The sequence below is a fragment of the Suricata suricatta genome, chromosome 4 (genome assembly GCF_006229205.1).
Source record: "Suricata suricatta isolate VVHF042 chromosome 4, meerkat_22Aug2017_6uvM2_HiC, whole genome shotgun sequence".
Classification (NCBI taxonomy): Eukaryota; Metazoa; Chordata; class Mammalia; order Carnivora; family Herpestidae; genus Suricata; species Suricata suricatta.
The window spans coordinates 29,150,947-29,166,492 of NC_043703.1; the positions used below are offsets into that span (position 1 = coordinate 29,150,947).

At 37.6% G+C, this 15,546-nt stretch overlaps 1 pseudogene; it reads left to right on the forward strand.

Moving 5' to 3' along the window:
- The first annotated feature begins 13,329 nt into the window (after positions 1 to 13,329).
- LOC115290542 lies at positions 13,330 to 15,311 on the forward strand (annotated as a pseudogene).
- The last annotated feature ends 235 nt before the right edge of the window (positions 15,312 to 15,546 follow it).

Here is a 15,546-nt window from a genome sequence, read left to right on the forward strand (position 1 = left end):
TGGCTGTTCATCTGTATACTTTATTACATCCTTTATAATAAAGTAGTAAATAGGGGGCTCCTGGGTGGCTCAGTCAGTTGAGCATCTGACTCTTGATTTCGGCTCAGGTCATGATCCCAGGGTCGTGGGATGGAACCCCACATCAGGTTCTGCTGAGCATGGAGCCTGCCTAAGACTCTTTCTCTCTCTCCTCTACTCCTCTCACCTGCTCATGCTCTCTCTCTCAAATTAAAAAAAAAGATAATAAACTGGCAAATGTCTTTCCCTGAGTTCTATGAGATAGTCTAGTAAATTATTGAACCTAAGGAGGAGGTCATGGGAACTTTTACATTTACGGATGGTAAGTCAGAAGTAGAGGTGACAACCTGAGACTTGCTACTGATGTCTGAAGAAGGGAAAGTCTGGTGGGACTAAGCCCTTAACTTGTAGGATCTGACACTAGGTAGTGTCCAAACTGAATTAAATTGTAGAACACCCAGCTGTTGTCAGAGAAATAGCTGGTATGGGAAAAAACCCAAACACCTGGTCACAGAAGTGTTCTGTGCAATTGTAGTGAATAGGAAAAAACCAGAATTTTCCATTAGTTGGTACAGCATTTTTTCCTCTCTATAAAACAGCTCATGACACACACAGGAAGTGCTCAGTAAATGTCAGTCATCATTATGGTTAATGTAGATTTGGTTGATTTACGTTCCAACCAATAGTAAGAAAATTAACTTTTTAATCTGGTGGAGGAAAATCATTTCCTTGCTTCAATTTCCATTTTCCTAATATTAATTGAGGTTAAACATTTGTTTATAGATTTCCTTGCCACATTTATATTATTTCTGTGAAATATTAATTAATATTCTCAGCTCATTTTTCCACTGATATAAAAACTCAGCAATGGCACATCCCAGAGAGACAAACAGCCACATACAAGTTCTGGTCAGACCTGAATTTCCAGCAAAGAGAATCTGCATACTTGAGCTTCACCCCGACCTAAAGAAATTCCAGAGGACATCTATTTCCAGCTACATATCAGACTGACATTCCCACCAAGAAGCTGAACAAATTCTTACTTTTTAAAAAATGTTTATTGATTTATTTTGAGAGAGAGAGAGAGAGAGAGAGAGAACATGGGAAGGGCAGAGAGAGGGAGAGAGAGACAACCTCAAGCAGGCTTCGTGCTGTCAGCACGGAGCCCTACATGGGGCTCAATCTCACAACCAGTGAGATCCTGACCTGAGCTGAGTGCATAACTGACTGGGCCACCCAGACACTCTGACAAAATCTTATTTTAAAAAATCAGCTATCTGGAGGTGCCTAAGGCTCAATTAGTTGAGCGTCAAACTTCAGCTCAGGTCATGATTTCACAGTTTGTGAGTTCGAGCCCTGTGTTGGGCTCTGTGATAACATCTCAGTGCCTGGAGCTGCTTTGGATTCTGTGTTTCCTTCTCTATTCACCCTTCGCCCACTTGTGCTCTGTCTCTTTCTCTCTCTCAAAAATAAATAAACATCAAAAAAATAAAAAATCAGCTATTTCATGGGCATCTGGGTGGCTCAGTAGGTTAAATGTCCGATTCTTGGTTTCCATTCAAGTCATTTTCTCACAGTTTCATGCATTCAAGCCCAACATCAGGTTCTGTATTGACAATGTAGAGCCAGCTTGGGATTCTCTGTCTCCCTCTCTCTTTGCCCCTCCCATTTATGCTGTCTCTGTCTCTCTCAAAAATAAATGAACTTTTAAAAAATCAGCTATTTGAAGTCAGTACAGAGCAATGCAGACAGCCAATACTTAGAGGACCAACATCACAGAGGAAAGAGAAGCACATGGAAGAGTTCATAGAAGAGAAGCTCAACATTCTTCTAAATTTGTCCCTTGAGAAATTTGCCAATACTTAAGCACCACAAGGCTTAGTGGCCAAGCAAAGCATTAACTTTCAAACTCAGAGCACTCAACATGTTCACAAGGATGAAAAGATAAAAACTGTTGCCCAATAACCATCAAGATGTGAACATCTTGCAATAAACCCCAGAAAGGCAATGTCCCAGGACTGAGCCAAACAAAAATATGCTGAACCTTACATGGACTGAAATTCTATCATAAATATCTTAATAGTTGATTAAATCAAGGAGATCTATCTTTATATAAACAGCCTATTAACAGAAAAGTAAATCATCTCTGAAAGGAATATAATATAATCCAAATATCTATAATCTTTTGCACCTAATATCCAGCAATTCAACGGTTACTAGCATGCCAGACAGGACCAAATTACCAACAACAAAAAGCCAAAACAACAACAACAAAGTTGACAACATAAATGAATTTACAGATAGTCAAATAATGGAATTACCAGCTATAGTAAAAAAATGAGAAACATTTCCTCCAAATAAAAAATAATAATACTGACACTAATGTATCATTAATGCTGAAATAAAATAATTGTCCAGCTATAATTCTATATGCCCCCAAAAGTGAAGTTTTGCAAGATGAAAAAGTTCTACAGACATGTTGCATGATAATGTGATTATATTTAACACTACTGAACTATACACTTAAAAATGGCTAATATGGCAAATTTCATATTGTGTGTCTTATCACAAATTTTTTAAGTGAAGAAGAGAGGAAAAAATAAAGTAGAAGAGGTGACTTTTCTGGTATAGAAACTGTAGCTTAGTAAAGGTGTGTTTTAAAAAACGTGAAGAATAAATACACTTTGAAACAAAAACTGAGAGAATTCATCATTTGCAAACCAGTATTAAAAGGAATATTAAATATATTTCTTCAGACACACAAAAAAATAATCCCAGGTAGAAACACATAAATGCAAGACAGAATGAAAAGCCATAGAAAGAAACCATAAATAATTGTAATGGCATAAAATAATAATAATACTCTAAGGGGGGAGTTACAATATACATGTATATGGAAGAAGAAGAAACAAGGCAGAAGTGTATTATATGGAGTGTAAGTGTTGTAATGTCCTGATGTTAAGGATTGATAAATGTACTAAGTTTTGTAGACTCTATTAAGTCAAGACTGTATGCTATAATGTTGACGGTAACCACTGGAAAATATTAAATAATGCATAATCAATAGTGTTTAGAGGAGAAAATAGATTGATGAAAATATTTCATCAATTCAAAATAGGCAAGAAAGAGAAAGAAAGAAAAAACAAAGAGATGAATAGGAAACAAATAATAAGATGATAGATTTGAAACCCAAAATGTCAGCAATTTGGATGAAATTCTCCAATTAAAAAGACCATCAGACTGAATTAGAAAATAAAATTCTATCATATATTTCTTACAAGAGACACCTTAAACACAAGAACAGAAATAGGTTAAAAACAAAATATTGGGAACAAGTATATATTGCAAAAAAACATAACAAACAAAAAGCTGCTAGACCTAACTAATATTAGGGAGAAAAGAACCAATATTAGAGGTAGCAAATATTTTATAAAGATAAAAGAGTCAGTCCACCAAATTGACTTAATGATTATTAAAATGTTTGTGCTTCCAATAACATAGCCTCAAAAGAAGCATAAATGGACAGAATCAAAGAAAAAATGATTGCATCACAATTAGATTTGAAGATTTGAATGCATTTCTCTGAATAAAGGAAATAACAAGCAAGAAAAAAATCATCAGATTTAGAAGATTTTAACAATATGATTAATGAGTCTCATTTAACTGTTATGTACAGTACAATAGCAAACGTATTTTTTTAAGTGCACATAAACCTTTTGCCAAAATTAACTGAGCACTGGACCATAAATCAATTCTCAACAAATTTCAAAGGATTTAAATCATTAATCTTATGAAATAAGGCTAGAAATCAGTAATTTAAAAAGTAACAAGAAAAGGCCCCCATGTTTGATAAAAAGCAGTTTACTTCTAAATAACCCATTGGTCAAAGAATCACTCACAGTAAAAAAAAAAAAAACCTCTGAATCGTAACTGAAAATATGACAGAACAAAATCTGTGAGATATAGTTAAAACTGTGCTCAAAGTGAAAGTTCAGGCCTTGAATGCTGATATTAGGGAAACAAGGGGTTACAATTCAATGATCAGTAAATGAACACACACTTTTAATTTGTACACTTTTCTGTATGTATGTTCTACTTCAAATTATTTAAGTTTACTTAAGAACTTTTTTTTTTTTAAGAAAATCCATGAAGTCCAGTCTCTGGTTCTACAAATATTCGGAGGATCTCTCTGTCAGTGTGCTTGATCTACCACTCAGTTCTAGCCCCACCTTAGCATGTGCACATGCTAAATCCTACGCACATCCAATTCCTAGAGTTTTGGGGAAGTGCGGGGGCTGCTTTTTATTTCCATTTTACATATGATCTAAGATCAGGTTAGCCTCTTTAGAACCACTCTGCAGTAGAAAAGAACACTCAAACACTCCATGGATCAGACTCAACCTTCAGACACAGGCAGACACAAGTCTGTGAGCTGATAGAGAAAAACCAGTTACTCTGCAGATATTCACCTCACCACACCCATTCTGCAAGAAATATCTGTTTGGCATATGCACTATCACACTAGCCTCAAAACAAGGTTTGCTAAGTATGAAATTACATAAGCAATAACTTCAAACAGTTTCTGACCTCTTTTCATAAACTAATAAAATACATGGTTAAACATCAATATTTGAATGTTCAAAATTATTAACTATAATCTCCCATTATTGACATGACTACTGTATTTTATTCATGAAACTAAATATTGTTTTGAGAAAACAATGAATTTAGAATTTCATTGTAAAATTTCATAGCTACTTCACTGAAAGAGACTTTTCATAATGCACTTATGAATTTTCATTTGAAAAACAACCCTCTGAGAGTGGGTGTATATTATAAAGGTATTCAAATTTATTCTTTCATGAATAGAATTAGATTATCTGTGAGCACTAATTGGAAAGACTTAATTGAGAACACTGGATTAACATATTTCAATATATTTCCCAGCCATACTAAATATTCCAGAACTTTTCTTGCTTTCTTTTTACTTTATTTTACCTTTTAATGTTTATGTATTTATTTTGAGAAAAAGAGAGACAGCATGCAAGTGAGCAAGGGAGAAAGAGAGAAAGAGAATCCTGCACACGCTCCATGCTCAGTGCAAACACCACCATGGGGCTTGATTTCATGACGGTGAGATTGCTTTCTTTTAAAACACTAGTGACTAGTCACACTAGGTTAGTGTGACTGGTCTACTTATGTAGTTTTGTTATATAAAATGTAGGAAATTACTCCTTTATTGAAATTAATATGTTCATTTTGAATAGTCTTCCACTTATAGAAATATTAGAAATACTACTATTGATAAATCTGAGGCCAATGTTTGCATCCAAGTGTAAGCAGTGTGTTTCCTTCCTTGAGCAAGGAGGGACAAAGAAACCTCACCCTGTCTTGCACCTATTGCACTCTTTATGTAATACCTTTGCATCAAGCCCTGCCCTTGTTGAGAGATAATAAGCATGATGCAAATCTATCGTCACCTCCAAATATTTCCTGACCTCTCATCTCCCTTGCATATCCAAACTATTAGAACAGAAAGTCTGCTCACTCCCTTCCTGTCTGAATTATGTACCCAATTTTTTAATGCATGCAAGGAAATTACCAATACTTTTCTCTCTGTCAAAGCTAAATCTCTCTTTTAAAACAATTATCTTTAAAAAAAAATTGCTACTTATTTCAATGTTCCATCATGAAAATATATTGAATTATGGAATGAAATGCCTTTCAATTTGTAAGGAGAACCCAAAAGACAGATATAAAGCCATAAATGTATTCAATGCCTTGGGAAACTACTTTAAAAAAGTTTTAGAGTAGATAAAAAACAAGACCTATCTATATGCTGCCTACAAGAAACTCCTTTCAGACCTGAAGACACCTGCAGATTGAAAATAATGGGATGAAGTAACATGTATTATGCAAATGGACATCAAAAGAAAGCCTGAGTAGCAATACTTACATTGGATAAAATAGACTGTGAAACAAAGACTGGAAAAAGAGACAAAGAAAGATACTCTATAATAATAAAAGGGACAAGCAAACAAGTAGATAAAAACAATTGTAAATATTTATGCACCTAACATGAAGCATCTAAATACATAAAACAGTTAATAACAAACATAAAGGAACTAATCTACAGTCATACAATAATAGTAGTGGGGTTTAACACGTCATTTACAGATCATCCAAACAGAAAACCAACAAGAAACAGTGATTTCGAATAACACACTGGACTAGATGGATCTAACAGAAATATTGAGTAACATTCCATTCTAAAACAGCACAGTACACATTCTTTTCAAGTTTCATGGAACATTCTTTAGAATAGATCACATATTAGTCCACAAAACAAGCCTCAACAAATTAAAAAGATTGAAGTCATACCATGCATGTTTTCTAAACACAACACTATGAAACTAGAAATCAACCACATGAAAAAATGTGGAAAGAACACAAATACATAAAGGTTAACTAACATGCTACTAAACAATTAATGGGTCAGCCAAGAAATCAAAGAAGAAAATCAAAAAGTACGTGGAAACAAACAATAATTAAAACACACTGGTCCAAAACTTTTGGGATGAGCAAAAGCAGTTCTAGGAGAGATGCAGGTAGCATTACAGTCCTACATCAAGAAGCAAGAAAAACTGCAAATAAACAACCTAATCTTATACCTAACAAAGATTAAAAAAAGAACTGGGGCACCTGGATGGCTCAGTCAGTTAAGCATCCAACTCTCAGTTTCAGCTCAGATCATGATCTTATACTTTTGTGGGTTCAAGCCCTGCATCTTGTGGTTTTGTGGGTTCAAGCCCTACATTGGGGCTCTGCACTGCTCTGCTTGGGATTCTCTCTCTCTCTCTCTCTCTCTCTCTCTCTCTCTCTCTCTCTCTCTCCCTCTCTATCTGCCCCTCCCCTACTCACACTGTCTCTCTCTCAAAAATAAATAAACTTAAAAAAGGAAAACAAAAGAAAAGAACACCAAAAAACAAAAGACCCAAAACCAGCAGAAAGAAGAAAATAATGAACATTAGCGCAGAAATAAATATTACACAAACTAAAAAAACAATAGAATAAATCAATGAAACCAAGAGTTGTTTCTTAGAAAAGATTAACAAAATTGATAGGCCTTTACCCAGACTCATCAAAAGGAAGAGAGAGATGACTTAAATAAACAAAATCAGAAATGAAAGAGAAATAACAACCAATGCCACAGAAATACAATTGTAAGAGAACATTATGAAAAACTATATGCCAAAAAATTAGACCACCTAGAAGAAATGGATAAATTCCTAGAAACATATAATCTACCAAAACTGAAGCAGGAAGAACTAGAAAATTTGAACAGACCATCAATGAAATTGAATCAATAATCAAAAGTTCCCAACAAACAAAAGTCTAGAATCAGATGGTTTCATAGACAAATTTTGCCAAACATTTAAAGAAGAGTTAAGACCTATTATTCTCAAACTATCCCATTTTATGGAATATGGTTATTCTAAAACCAGATAAAGACACCACAGAAAATAAGAACTACAAGCTAATATCTCTAATGAACATGGATGCAAAAATCCTTGACAAAATACCAGCAAACCAAATCCAACAATACACTTGAAAAAAATCATTCACCATGATCAAGAGGGAAGGGTGGTTTAATATTTGCAAATCAATCAGTGTGATACATCACATCAATGAGAAAAAGGATAAAAACCATATGATCATTTCAATAGATGTGGAAAAGTCATTTGACATAAAGTACAACATTCATTTGGGATAAAAAAAAAAAAACCTTCAACAAAACAAAATAGGTTTAGAGGAAACATACTTCCACATAATAAAGGCCACATATTAAAAACCCACCTTAAACATCATACTCAATGGTGAAAAACTGAGAGCTTTCCTCCTAAGGTCAGGAAGAAGACAAGGATTTCCATTCTCACCACTTTTATTCAACACAGTACTCAAAGTCTTAGCCATAGCAAGACAACAACAAAAAAAAAAAGGCATCCAAATTGGTAATGAGAAGATAAAACCTTTACTATTTGCAGATGACATGATGTTATATATAGAAAACCCTAAAGACTCCACCAAAAATCTATTAGAACTGATAAATGAATTTAGTGAAGTCACAGGATACAAAATCTATGTGCAGAAATCTGTTGCATATCTATACCCTAAGAATGAAGTAGCAGAAAGATAAATTAAGAAAACAATCCCAGTTACAATTGCACCAAAAATTACCAAATACCTAGGAATAAACTTAACCAAGGAGGTGAAAGACTTGTACTCAGAAAACTATGAAACACTGATAAAAGAAATTAAAGACAACACAAAGAAACGAAAAGACATTCCATGGTTATGGGTTGGAAGAACCAATATTGTTGAAGTGTCTATACTACCCAAAGCAATCTACAGATGTAATGGAATCTCTCTCAAAACACCAATAGCATTTTCCACAGAACTAAAACAAACATTTCTATAATTTCTATGGAACCAAAAAGACCCCAAACAGTCAAAGCAATTTTCAAAAAAAAAAAAGCAAAGTTGGAGGTACCACAATTCCAGACATCAAGTTATATTACAATGCTGTAGCAATCAAAACAGTATGGTACTTGCATAAAAACAAATAAATAGATAAATGGAACACAAAGAAAACCCAGAAATAAACCCATAATTATATAATTAATGAGTTTTTGACAAAGGAAGCAAGAATATATAATGGGAAAAAGACAACCTCTTCAACAAATGGTGTTGGGAAAACCTGACAGTTACATTCAGAACAATGAAACTGGACCACTTCTTACACCATACACAAAAACAAACTCAAAAAGGATTAAAGATCTAACTGTGAGACCTGAAACCATAAAAATCCTTGAAGAGAGCACAGGCAGTAATTTCTCTGACATCAGCCACCGAAATATTTTTCTAGATATGTCTCCTGTGGTAAGGGAAATAAAAGCAAAAATAAACTATAAGAACTACATAAAAATAAAAGACTTCTCCACAGGGAAGGAAACAATCAATATAACTAAAAGGCAACCTAGGGAATGCGAGAAGATATTTGCAAATAACATATCCAATAAAGGGTTAGTATCCAAAATATATAAAGACCTAATACAATTTAACACCCAAAACAACAAACAAATACTCCAATTCAAAAATGGGCAGAAGACATGAACAGACATTTCTCCAAAGAAGACGTTCAGATGGCCAACAGACACATGAAAAGATGCTCAACATCACTCATTATCAGGGAAATATTAAAACAAAACTACAATGAGATAACACCTTACATCTGTCAAAATGGCTAAAATTGAAAATACAAGAAACAAGTGTGGCAAAGACATGGAGAAAAAGGAGCCCATTTGCACTGTAGGTAAAAATGAAAACTGGTGCAGACACTGTGGAAAATGGTATGGAGATAGCTTAAAACATTAAAAATAGAACTACCCCATGATTCAGTAATCACACTATTGGGTATTTACCAAAAAAATAGAAAAACACTAATTCAAAAGGATACATGCACCTCTATGGTTATTGCAGCATTATTTATAATAGTCAAATTAATAGCAGCCTAAGTGTCCATCAATAAATGAATGAGTAAAAAAGAGGTGGTATATGTATATACAATAGAATATTATTCAGGCCATAAAAAAGAATGAAATTTTGTCATTTGCAATGACATGGATGGTGCTAGAGAGTATAATGTTAAGAAAAATCAAAGAAAGACAAATAATATATGATTACACTTATATGTGGAATTTAAGAAACCAAACAAGCTAAGAAAAAGAGAGAGAGATGGAGACAAACTAAGAAATAGACTCAACCATAAAGAACAAACTAATGGTTACCAGAGGGGAGGTGGGTGGGGGTATGAGGGAAATAGGCAATGGGAATTAAAGAGTACACTTATCATAATGAGACTGAGTGATGTATGAAATTGTTGAATCATTATTATATTGTACACCTGAAACTAATATTACCTGCATGTTAATAATATTGGAATTTTTTAAAAATCATAAATGACAACATTTTGTCATTTTTTTCATTTATTTGTCAATGTTTCACTAAAGTATCTCTAATACCATGGTAACTCAATCTTCAGTAAAAGCTGTACTTCAAAAGAAAAAAAATTTTTTTAGAAAGAGAAGGAGCAAGTCAAATAATAACATCTTATGTTTATATAGTATCCTAGTGACACCTAATTTTCATATACCTTCTGAAATTTTATTTTTCAAATAGCCACATGAGGTGGGCAACACTAGCCTCAAAATTTGCATTCTGGCACCAGAACCATCAGAATATTGTGGCCAATGCAGCATACTTGTACTTTCACTTTAACCCACACACTGCCTTTTCAAGCATTCATAGCAACTCAAATACTCATAGCAACAATCTATCACCATAGATAATATCTAAGCAATATTAAACAAACATGACATTTTCATTTTCTGCAACATCTTCAAACCAGAATGGAAGACACTAAATATGAATTTAGCCAAAGGACTGTAGGACCTAAAGGATATGATAAGACCTTGTCCTCTCTGGGAGAAAAGGCCCAAAGGTTGTCATTAGCACAGTCCCCAGAGTTGGCTATTTGGACATATATGAATCCATATCCTTTTCTGCTAGGGGGGAGAATTCACGGGAAAAGTCACCATGGGCTTACCTGAGAATGCTAGTTTGTGGCCTCCTTGCAAAGTCAAAGGGGAAGACGGCTAGCATCTTAGCATGTGGGTGTATGTGAACTAAAGAGGCCATTTGTGCTCCCTCTCCACCTTCCAGCCCTTAAAGGGAGAGCTTGGACTCTATTCCACGGTAAGAAAAGCCCCGACAAGATGAGCCTGCCTAGAGAAAGGCCAAAGATAATTAAGACAGACGCCATCACCTACAACTGGAGCTGGTCTAACAAACACAAAACTGAGTGGTTGAGTTTCTCTACCTCTGTAGAAAAATTATGACACACAGATGCTTCTTATGGCTCTCCAGCCTCATTTACCCTGAAATCGTGAAGGTTCCTAAATGCATCATTCCTTCTCTCAATTCACAGAATTTGCACAAACCTCAAATCTTCATCTTTACTCGCCTACCTTCTACTCATCTTTTTTGACACAGCTTGACTGTCACCTCCTCCAGGAAGCCACCTTTTATAACCTGTGCCCTTCACTGTCAGCTTGTGTGCTCCTGGTGAGCCCTGTGGTGATCTTTATCACAGTTCTTACCACACTTGGTTGTAATCAGCTTGTCTAATTTAGCTACAACACTCTAAATGATCAGAGAGCAGGTGCTATGTCTTATCATCTTTGTATTCCCCAAATCTAGCATGAAGCCAGCCACATAATATACACTGAATAAAAAGGAATGCTTCCCCCAACTCTATCCCAGTTTGGTAGTGTGCATAAATGTCCTCTCTGAATTACTGTGTTGCTCTAGTCCTGCCGTTACTCATCCTTAGTTGAGAGGCTCTTAACTAACACAAGCCTGGTGGGACCCTCTTCATCAGAGAAATTTCATTCTCCAGCCAAGGAGGGAGATACAAACAGTCCCATTCTTGCTCCAGGTGCTCCTAACAACACAGCTCTCACCAGGACAAACTGGATTATAGTTTGCAGGTTCTTTGAAGCTCCCTCTCCACTAGTTTGCTCTGTAAAGCAGTCTGGTCAGACACTCATAGTCTGGTACTTTGTTTTGCTTATAGTTGTCCTATCTACCCAGACCCACAGGCACACCTGTATAGTCCTTCTGTGTGTATATCCTTTTTCCAGTCTCTGTCACCAAGTAAAACATTGCTTTTGCTTTCCTGCACTTCTTATCAGGTGGTCTTCCCTCTTAAATAGCTGTCCTAAAATCCAATGTGGCCTAGCATTCCTAATGCCATCTCATTCTACCTGCTTCTCTTGGATTGCTTTTGAACTTGGTTTATGACAGCAAATTCTGCTTTAAGGCCAGGCCTATACTTTGTCTGTTTTTTTTTTCTCATTCAAGTTGCCTTTTTTATTCCAAATTCAACTTTCAGAAGCATGTTCCCCACTGTAGATAAGAATAATCAAACTGAAAGGAAACATATGACATTATACATTTCTAAGATAAATTGCTCCTAAATGTTCTCCTTAAAGTAATGAAAATTTGTATTTTTGTTGATCTTGCCAATAACATTGATAGCATAACTGATTAGCTATTCAGAAGGGCACAATAATTAGGACCAAAATTAAGCGTCTGAAATAGCTGGGGAGTTTTCACCACAAAAGTTCACGTGACCCACATCATGGCCATTGCGTTTCATGGCATATCCATTTTTATAAGTTTATTTATGAGTACAAGGAGGCTTAGCCACCACTGGTTTGGCTTGCCAGCGTGAACCGACTGCTGCTATTTTAACCACATTCCCCTTTAGAAAGAGCACAACCAACAGTTCCAAATTCCTGAGGGAACCGTAACTGTTTATACGGAGAAAACCTAATGACACATCACTTGGAAATTCGTTACTATTTAACCCACTATTGACTTGTTTTGTTTGTTTGTTTGTTTGTTTGTTTGTTTTTATCCAGAGTGATCTCATAAGGCCCAACATGTCATACTTTCACCTTGACAATTAAGGGTTAATTGTCCCAGGAGCAAAAGACTATCCTGGAGAAGAGCCTGGACAACAGGCCACCAGGAACCAACACACCCTTAAAAAAAGGATAATCTCAGGGCTCAGCCAATGTTCCCAATCAGGCAAAGAACATCATTTTCTTTTAAACACTAATAGTGGCAATGACTAGGACCTGCCAGATCTGGGGCTAGAATAGCCAAAGGACTTAGCAATTTGAAAACTCAAAGTCTTGAGACATGTTGGTGGCTCAGTCAGTTAAGCCTCTGACTCTTGATTTCAGCTCAGGTCATGATCTCACAGTTCATGAGATAAGCCCTCTGTTGGGATCTCCACTGACAACATGGGGCCGGCTTGGGATTTCTCTCTCCCTCTCTCTCTGTCCCTCCCTCACCCACGTGGACTCTCTCTCTTTCTCAAAATAAATAAATCAACTTAAAAAAACAACCCTCAAAGTCTTACCTAAGGATTGAGGGAAAAGATCCCATTCTACACAAAAAGTCATGCTCTAGAATAGAAAGTAATCAGGTGGTTACTTTTCGCCAATCTGTTGCTGACCACTTTCGTCTGGCATATGTGCTTAAGTGAACCATCCTAGAGCCCTAGAGAGAACTACCTACTGTGTGTTCACTCATTCAGATCGACTACAAACCCAGCTTAGACTGATTTTCTTAGATAAGACCAGATCAACCCTGTTCACCGATATTTGCCTCAGGCCAGCAATGCTTTTCCCTCCAGATTCAGCTCTACCTCACCCTGACCAGTTAGCAATGATCCATACCAGGGATCCCGATTCAGGGCAAGATTTGATGACACCCAGGAAAACACCTTTTTTTTTTAATTTTTTTTAAATTTATTTTTGAGAAACAGAGAGAGAGAGAGAGTGAGCAGAGGAGGGTCAGAGAGAGAGGGAGACACAGCTCTAAGCTCTGAGCTGGCTGTCAGCACAGAGCTTGATGAGGGGCTCAAACCCACAAACCGTGAGATCATGATCTGAGCTGAAGCTGGACGCTTAACCAGCTCAGCCACCCAGGCGTCCTGGGAAAAAAACCTTCTAAATCCATATGCCTGAAGAGGATCCTTGTTATAAGAGTCAGAAATTGTTACAACAAAAGTGTTACAGCTCTGAGATTCTACCAAGCTCTGCAAGATGACAAATTGGTCTGCCATAGTTTTTTGGACTGGCATAAGATGTGTGACCCTTGAGTTGGAGACAAAGAATTTTACTTATTTATTTTCTTAATTTAAAATTTTTTTATGTTTTTATTTATTATTAAGACAGAGAGAAACAGAGCATGAGTGGGAGAGGATCAGAGAGGGAGACACAGAATCTAAAGCAGGCTCCAGGCTCTGAGCTAGCTGTCAGCACAGAGCCCAGAGCTCGATGTGGGGCTCAAACCCACGAACTGAGATCATGACCTGAGCCGAAGTGGACCACTTAACCTACTGAGCCACCCAGGCGTCCCTACTTATTTATTTTCTTAAAGTTTATTTATTAATTTTGAGAGAGCCAGTGAGCAATTGAGCAAGCCAGGGGGAGGGACAGAGAGAGAGGGGGAGAGAGAGAGAGAGAGAGAGAGAGAGAGAGAGAGAGAGAGAGAGAGAGAATCCCCAGTAGGCTCTGCACTGTCAGCCCAGAGCCCAATGAGGTGTTCAATCTTACCATGAGATCTCTGTGATCATGACCATGAGATCTCTGAGATCTCTCTGAGATCATGACCTGAACCAAAATCAAGGGTCACATGCTTAACCATCAGAGCCTCCCAGGTGCCCTGAGACAAAGGATTTCATTTTCATCGTGCAATCAGCACCTTGAGCTTCATGTTTGTGTTGGTCTCTCTTATCCCTCAAGTTCCACAGATGTTACACAGAGCAGCCTAGGCAAGTGCTGCTCATCCAAAGGGTTAGCATCACTGCTGATAAAGCCTGAGCTTGAGAAATCTCAATTCTTTCTTATAAAAAAAAAAAAAGAAAAGACTGGGCTAGACAGTCCCTGCCGAGAGTGGCCGCGGTTTCCTGCTTCAACAGTGCTTGGACGGAACCCGGCGCTCGACCACCCCCATCGCCCTGGCCGGCCGCCCAGAGCCAGCCCTCCGCGAGTCCCTCACTGCGCCCTCGGACGGCCCCTAGGCTCCCGCCGCCGCTCCAGAGCCTCCGCCGGCCGCCAATTCGCCTCAGCCGCCCCCATGACCACCGCGCCCCCTCGCAGGTGCGCCAGAACTACCACCAGGACTGGAGGCCACCGTCAACCGCCAGATCGACCTGGAGCTCCACGCCTCCTACGTCTACCTGTCCGAGTCTTACTATTTGGACCGTGATCATGTGGCTTTGAAGAACTTGGCCAAATCTTTTCGTCACCAATCTCATGAGGAGAGGAAACATGCTGAGAAGCTGATGGAGCTGCAGAACCAACGAGGGGGCCGGATCTTAAAGAAACCGGACCGCGACGATTGGGAGAACGGGCTGAATGCGATGGAGTGTGCGTTACACTCGGAAAAGAGTGTCAATCAGTCGCTACTGGAACTGCACAAACTGGCCACTGACAAAAACGACCCTCACTTGTGTGACTTCTTTGAGACGCACTACCTGAACAGCAGGTGAAAGCCACCAAAGAACTCTGCGCAAGATGGGTGCTCCCGAATCCAGCACCGCAGAGTACCTCTTTGACAGGCACACCTTGGGAAACAGTGATCATGAGAGCTAAGCCTTAGGCTGTCGTCCCACGGCCACCCGGGTGACTTCCCTGGTCACTGAGGCAGTGCATGCATGTTTGGGGTTACCTTTCCCTTTTCTATAAGTTGTACCAAAAATCTACTTAACTTCCTTCATTTGTACCATTCCTCCAAATAAAGTAATTGGGTACCCCCCCCAAAAAAAAGACTGGGCTAAAGAAAACCTGTCCAAAGCCGGTGGAGAGGACAATAATGAAAATATTAATA